The sequence below is a fragment of the Sceloporus undulatus genome, chromosome 10 (assembly GCF_019175285.1).
Source record: "Sceloporus undulatus isolate JIND9_A2432 ecotype Alabama chromosome 10, SceUnd_v1.1, whole genome shotgun sequence".
Lineage (NCBI taxonomy): Eukaryota > Metazoa > Chordata > Lepidosauria > Squamata > Phrynosomatidae > Sceloporus > Sceloporus undulatus.
In genome coordinates, this window is record NC_056531.1 from 3428384 (window position 1) to 3435632 (window position 7249).

The 7249-nt window shown below is 41.8% G+C and overlaps 1 protein-coding gene across 1 annotated transcript in view; it reads right to left on the reverse strand.

The window, feature by feature from the left end:
- Positions 1-7249, reverse strand: part of VPS37B (VPS37B subunit of ESCRT-I) — a 14413-nt gene that overhangs the window by 6488 nt on the left and 676 nt on the right. The gene's annotated exons all lie outside the window — the stretch shown is intronic.

The following is a 7249-nucleotide window of genomic DNA, read 5'->3' on the forward strand; positions in this document are numbered from 1 at the left end:
CAACCCGGCCCCCGGCTCAAAAAGGTTGCCTACCCCTGGCTTAGAGGCAGTAAAAAATGGGATTGAAGCACATCCACCCAGCCCTGGGGAAATATTTCCCTTAAGAAGGAAGTCTGAGATATGACTGGCACCCGAGGAATTCATTGCAAAGTGAGTTCTGAACTTGAGACTTTAAATAGCACCCTCCTGGCCACTAAGCTAGACAAGTCTGAACCACAAGGCAACAGGTATGTATCCCTGTAGGCCGGCTACAACAGAATGAATACAAGTCAATAAAGAAAGTTACAAGGGAGGGGGGACTTTATTAAAGTACACACAGAGCACCACTTGCTTCTTCCTTCTCACAAACAAAACCTCAGAAGAAAGGGTATTCTCATTTTGTCACATAAACTATCCACAGTATACTGAGCCACAACTAACCAGAACATGAGAGTCTATGGAGAACTCTGAGTATGCCAATGGTATTTTTTGTATGACAACTTGAGATCCTCAGATGTGGAGTAAGACCTAAATATCGGTACAGTATATTGACAGGAAGACAGTCAAAACCCGTCTTTCTAAAGAATGCGATTCAAGATTTTACAAGATCTTTAACTTTTTCAATTCTTTATTTAACAAGTTCAGTTGTGTGTATTCACGAGACCAAAAAAAAAAGTCATGGGGGAGGAGAAGAAGTCATGGATTTTTTTTTGTTGAGGCCAAAATCTTTGATTTTGAACAAGTTAAAGAATCCCACCTACTGCAAATGTCCACAGAATGGCTAGACTATTTAGAACATCTACTATAAACAAAAGGATTTCAGAGCAACACGCAAATACTCTCTAACCAAACTCCTTCTAACCTTTGAGGCAGAAGAGGGAATGCTTCTCTCATTTATGGTCCCATTAATTTTGTACTGAAGCTTTGATAACTATATTTATATAACTTCATGACTCAGAGGGAAAGATTAAGCATGTCAAAAGCAGCAGCTGGGAGTCTAGACAAATCAGAAACTACAGGCCACGTCGCATGGTCCAACAAAAAGAATAATTCAATAAGTAGTGTGTAGAGAGATCTTGTAGAAAGAAAGACGTTGGCAGCATGAGCTTTTGTAGACTTCAGTTTACTTCCTCAGATGCATGACTAAATGTATCTGAGGAAGTAGACTGAAGTCTATGAAAACTCATGCTGCCAACTTCTTTCAGAGAGTCTCAAGGGTGCTACAAGATCTCTCTACATACTGATTCTACAGACTAACATGGCTATATCTTTGAATTCAATGAGTAATGGGAATGCATGGTATAAATGAGGTAGGCTCAACTTTACAAGAGTATGCCTTCATGTCAGTGAAATAAGCCCAATGTCCCCTAATAATGATTGTTGTGTTGTCTAAAATCTAGTTGCAAGACACAAAATGAACAGTACTTTATCAAAAATAGGAACAACCAGTGTTTATGTATATTTGTGAAAGCTGGACAGTAAAGAAAAGTGACAGGGAGAAAATCAACTTGTTTAAATTGCAGTGATGGAGAAACGTCAGGAATAAACTCTTCTAGAACATGGCCACATACCCTGAAAAACCCACATGTGTACTTTGGACACATCATAAGACAAAGATGATGTTCAGTACATTGTACAAGAGGAAGACCGCATTACAGATGGAAGGAAGAAGCCATAGCTAGCCTGTGTTTGCAAGACCTGAGCATGTTGATGACTAGTGCTCTTGGAAGTCTCTCATTCATAGCACTGCCACAAGCCAAAGCTGCCTTGACAGTCAACAACAACCACACAACCCAAGCCTGCAAAACTCAAACTGAACTACTGTACCTAATGAGAACAAGCCAAAATAAACAAAGACAGATAAAAACGAAAGCTAATAATCTACACCAATAATGTATGTAAGAGGTGTGAGCCATCCGCTCAACGGCGGCGATGTACAATTTTGCTGCTGGCGTTAATGCATTCCAAGTGCTAGTTATATATCAGTGGGAACTGATGGACAATAAAATAAAAACAAAACAAAACTGTGTTCAAAGTCCAACTGGGGATATTGCAACATTCCCTTTCCTTTCTCAGGGGGAAGATGGAACACCAGCTGACATGCGCACATTCTGGTTTGCTTCAGAACTCTCTGTAACAAAAAGTCAAACACATTAAGAACACTGGCTCTCCTTTCCTCCTGGAAACCATAGTGATTCAAAGAGTTTTAATGTACTTAGATAGCAAGCCTAGTTTTATCTAAGGGCAGACTGGGAGTCTGGGTAATTTCACTGTACGGTATGATTAAGTAATAACCTTATTAAATAACTAGCGGCTGCCATATGGAGCTCTGGCCTTCCAATATCCTGAGAGCATTTACTTTCTTTGGGGTTTTGAAGGGAGAGTAGAGAAAGGGAGAACTGATGTCAATAAAATAGCAGTTTTCTTACCACAAATTACCAGATAACTACAAAAGGAGTTACTCACATTCAGAATGTGCCAGCTTTGTCAACACTAAGGGTACAATTAAGGGGAGAACTACAAATATCTCCTGAAATGAGATATCCAAAATAAGAATAATCCCAAATGCTCACCACAGTCTGGCAAATCTAGTTATAAGCATCATCATCGCGCTTTGGCAGATGCGGCAGCAAAGATTTCCGTCAGCATTTCCATTTGCCCTTTTTGAAAGGGATTCACAAAAACTCTGAATTTCTTTGCTGGGATTGCAACTGTTTCATATTAGTTTTGGTTTTTCAGAAATCCTACTCTCCCAGTACTAAAGCTGGAAATTTAGATGTCATACTTACACATAATAATAAATAAAACCTTGGATATAACCCCCATCACCTTAAACTGTGGGTTTCTATATACCTATGGACCTGTGCAGTTTGTTTTCAACATTACCTTCCTCACTGTTTTTGGATGAGGTCACAACACAGCCAGACAAACTCATTTTGTAATGTGAAGTCAAAGGCTTTCATGGCCGGCATCCATAGTTTTTGTGGGTTTTTTGGGCTATGTGGCCATGTTCTAGAAGAGTTTCTTTCCGACATTTCGCCAGTATCTCTCCTCCATTCCCAGGCTCACACAGTATATATATACCCAGCTTTTTCCAGGCAAGCATTCTCTGAAGATGCCAGCCACAGATGCTGGCGAAATGCCATTTTGTAATGCATCATGAGTGTCCAACTCACTTCTTTCCCTAGAAACACCCATTTCATACTCTCTCTGTTTAGAGGACTTCTGTGCACATTAATTTTCTTATAGCAAACCACATATAACAACAACAACAATAATAATAATAATACTAATAATAATATCATTTATTTATATCCGTCCTCTCGCTTTCAAAGCAGGTAACAACAAGCCAATATAGTAAGTACAAAAACAATAAAATATTCCCTAATCTCCTAGCCCTCCCTCTTTCTCTTAAAATTCCAAATAAAACATAGAAGCTACATACGTCCGTTACAACAAATCACATAAAAAAATAATAATAAAATAATATTATATATTATTATATACAAGCACAAAACCCTACAGTACCTCAGAGGCTAGCAGAGTGTTCAAAAACTTTTGTAGACTAATGCCAAGTTCATAAAACGAATGCAAAGACACAGAAGAATACACCACTACAATACCCTCATTCCCGCCAATTCCCACTGAATGGCCCATTCCAGGAATTCTCACCTGAACGCCGTACCGTAAGAGATCTGGGAGACAGAAGAGAAGTTTCTATTTGTTAGATATAGGCTTTTCCTAATTGGCTAACCACAAGAGAGAAGAGAAAACCAGTCTGTAGTTATAGAGAGGCTTAATTAGTAGCCTTAAAACCTAATTTCATGTTGGCAAAAGAGAACATGACCACATTCATAGTGGAGTTGGAGAACAGTACTATGGAGCCAAGGAATCTGAGTGTCTATTAGGTTCCCCCCCCCCTTTTTTTAAAAGCAGTTTGTGAGAAGACAAAAGATGGTCTATAAAAACCTGATGGCCACTCCAATCTCCTGAATCATTTGGGGGCAAAATTTCTTGCACCTTGAATTCACATAACACAGACCACAATTTTAATTGTTTTACTGTAAAGTCTATAGTTCTGTAACAATATCATCGCTCCCAGGGTTTTGCTCAAGACATGTAACAGTTTCTGGAGCAACAAAGGAGTTGGGAGGGTCAGATAAAATTATGAATATTCCCTCTTCTAGAACTTACAGAATCATTATTGTTAACAGGAGGCGTAGTATTTTCCAGCAGCCACTACTCAAGCACTCAATAACGCAGCAATTTATCGCTTTCGGGATCTGGGTCTAAGTACAGGTCTAAATATTTCAGACAACTATAAACCTTCCAACTGAAGAAAGGTTTGGAGGAGTGCTTCTGAAAGAACGGGGAACAACTTGACAGCAGAAAGTCTCCTAATGCAAACACCTCCAGGCAAAGCTTTGAATTCTGTTTCCACCCGTCTGGCTTCAGAAAAAGATTACGCATGAACTATACACCACTGATTTCATTTCATGTTGCACACAACCATTTAGTGAAAACTCACTCAGTGCCACAGGAACTTTAAAGGCCATCCCAGTAACCCTGCTAAGCCACAAAAGGTAAAAAAAAAGATCAAGATCAGGTTCATTATATATACACACAACCAGTAATATTTCACTAAACACACGAGAAGCTGCCTTACAGCTCAATAGTGTCTCCAATAACACACACTCTTAACAATTTCAGATGGTCTTTTCCAAACCCTCCTAAAGATGCTGGGGACTGAACTGGAAATTGTGAAAAAGCAACACATGTGTTCTGTCATTAACCTACAGACCTAACATGCAGAAAGCCTAACAGTCCATCTGATACTTCGGATGTCAAGTGGGAGGAGGAGCAATATGCTTTTCCAGGGTACCCCCCGCAATGCACTCCCCCAAATCTCCCCCCTTCAACCGTCTGTGGCCACTGAGCATGCTCACTCTCTATTGGGTTGCCCAGTCAGTTTTGCAAAACCTTGGCTTCTATGCTGTCCAGGGATGATGCCATTTTGGCTATACAAGAACCACCATTGAGAGAACTGAGTTTTCTGTTAGTATATATTTCAAAACTGAGTATACAAAATATGAACATATGGCACAGAGGAACATGTGGAGCATCAGGACACATGTCACTCTTCACAGATCTCTATATAAAAGCAGCAAGAAGGCAAGGTGTTGCTCAAACTTTTGGATTCTTGCTGACTTTTTAAATGAACTGAGAATGAGAAACCCTAGCTACATTCTACTGCAATGTTTCCTTACAACCTTGAAAACAACAGGAGTATTTCAGTAAGTCTGATACAATTTTAGCCACAAATTATGATTCCTTCAGCTCAGCACAATCGCTTTTCAGACCTGTAGCCTAGGCACTCCCCCTGTTAACAGGCCGGCTTTTTGGTTCTGTATTGGACGGTTACTAAGGAATGGCTAGAAACCAAGGATCCGTCCTCTCTTTATGAATCCCAGACAACAAAAGACGACACAGCCGAGCAACCAAGATTTCAAAGGACTCAGAAGTCCTTTATTCCACCAGCAGCTGCATTATAATCCCAGAAACCCAAGTAATTCAGAAGTGAGTGGGAAGCAAATGTTGGCACTACTTTTACGATTCTCAGAACAGTAGAAAAACACTGGGAAGGTGAGAAGTCGCAAGTCTGAAAGGTGCGGATTTGGTATATTAGCAAAGCTTACATTTGCTAACTTGGGAGGGGCGAAAGAAAGGGGCCCTTGTTTCATTTTCAAAGAAATGACAAGGAAATTCGTTTAAAAACTAAGCTTATAGATTTACGTAACTTCCTTCATACTTTTATGGTTCAAGACACCAGGAAATGCACAGAAGAAATGCTCGCAGATTATCTGCCTGCGCAGTGAACTCCCAAAGCGATTGGGGAGCGACTGACCGCTTCTGGGCCTGGGGAAGACAGGAAAAGAAAAGGGTGGTCAAACTAAAAGGGAAGGAGAAGGCCCACCTTTACCTTTCACAAGGCTTCCCTTCACTATGGTGATACAGGGAAGAGACACAAAACTGGGGCAAGTCAGGCGATGAAGCTGTAGGTTTTAAACACTGCATAATCTGAGTACAGTCGAGGGGGCAGAAAGTCATTGAAAGTCCATTTGTCAGTGAAGCAAGCTGAAGTTAACAAGGGGATGAAAAACACTGGAAAGAGAACCAGTTTTGGGAGTGTTTGAACGGCCCTGGCTCCCTGCTCTGTCATTCTGGGCCTTGTAGTTTGTTGTGGCCCCTCTGCTCTGGGGCCACAACAAACTACAAGGCCCAGAATGCCAGAGCAGGGAGCCAGGGCCATTCAAACACTCCAAATCTGGTTCTCTTTCCACTGTGGATGCAGCCAATGAATCCCAGCTCCCCTCTTGGAACTGAGTTACCAGATGTCCTTCCTTTTAAGGGAGTGCCCCTTTCTCCGAATACACTACAGAATGGGTGTCTCCTCTCTTCAAAACCGATCTTGTTCAACAGGACGTGAAGCACAGATCCGGGTCAGCTCTCCTTTTTGAAGTTTGGCTCAGGGTGTGTCAGGCCCAGGAAAGGGAAAGACGAGAGTATGTTTGTCCAAGCGTCTGCTCTAAACTGAACAGGATGACTAAACCCAGAGACAGGCAGACCTCGGTGTTATTTTTTGGTTTCCATGTCCTCTGAAACTGCCTGTGTAGGAGGAGGCTTCGAAGTCTTTGCTTCTCTTCCTCACCTACCCACACACCGCCACATGATTCGAAACTGACATTCTCACCATCTCCGACTGTGGGCTCCCTTGGCATGGACTGGCGCACTGGCATCTTCGACTGAGCACACAGCTCCTCAATCTTTCTGTTGAGACTGCTTCAACTGCCCTGGCTCAATGCGAGGTGATTCTGGAAACTAGTTTTGTGAGACCCTGAGCCTTCTCTGTCAGAGAGAGCGCTGGGGTCAGAATAAACTGCAATGCCCAGGGTTTTGTAGCACTGAGCCTGGGCAGGTCAAGTGCTCTCAAACCAGAATATGTTTTGGACCGTCAAGAGAAAAATAGCTGGGTCTAGAATGGAAGGGCCACAGGACCATAGTCATCCCACCTTGGCTTTAATATCTCACAACAAAGTGGGACTAAATCTCATAGAATCATAGAGTTGGAAGAGACCGCAAGGGCCATCCAGTCCAACCTACTACCATGCAGGAACTCACAACCAAAGCATCCCTGACAGATGGCCATCCAGGAAGGAGACTTTACTACACTCCAAGGGAGTGTGTTCCACTGTCAGACAGCTCTTACTGT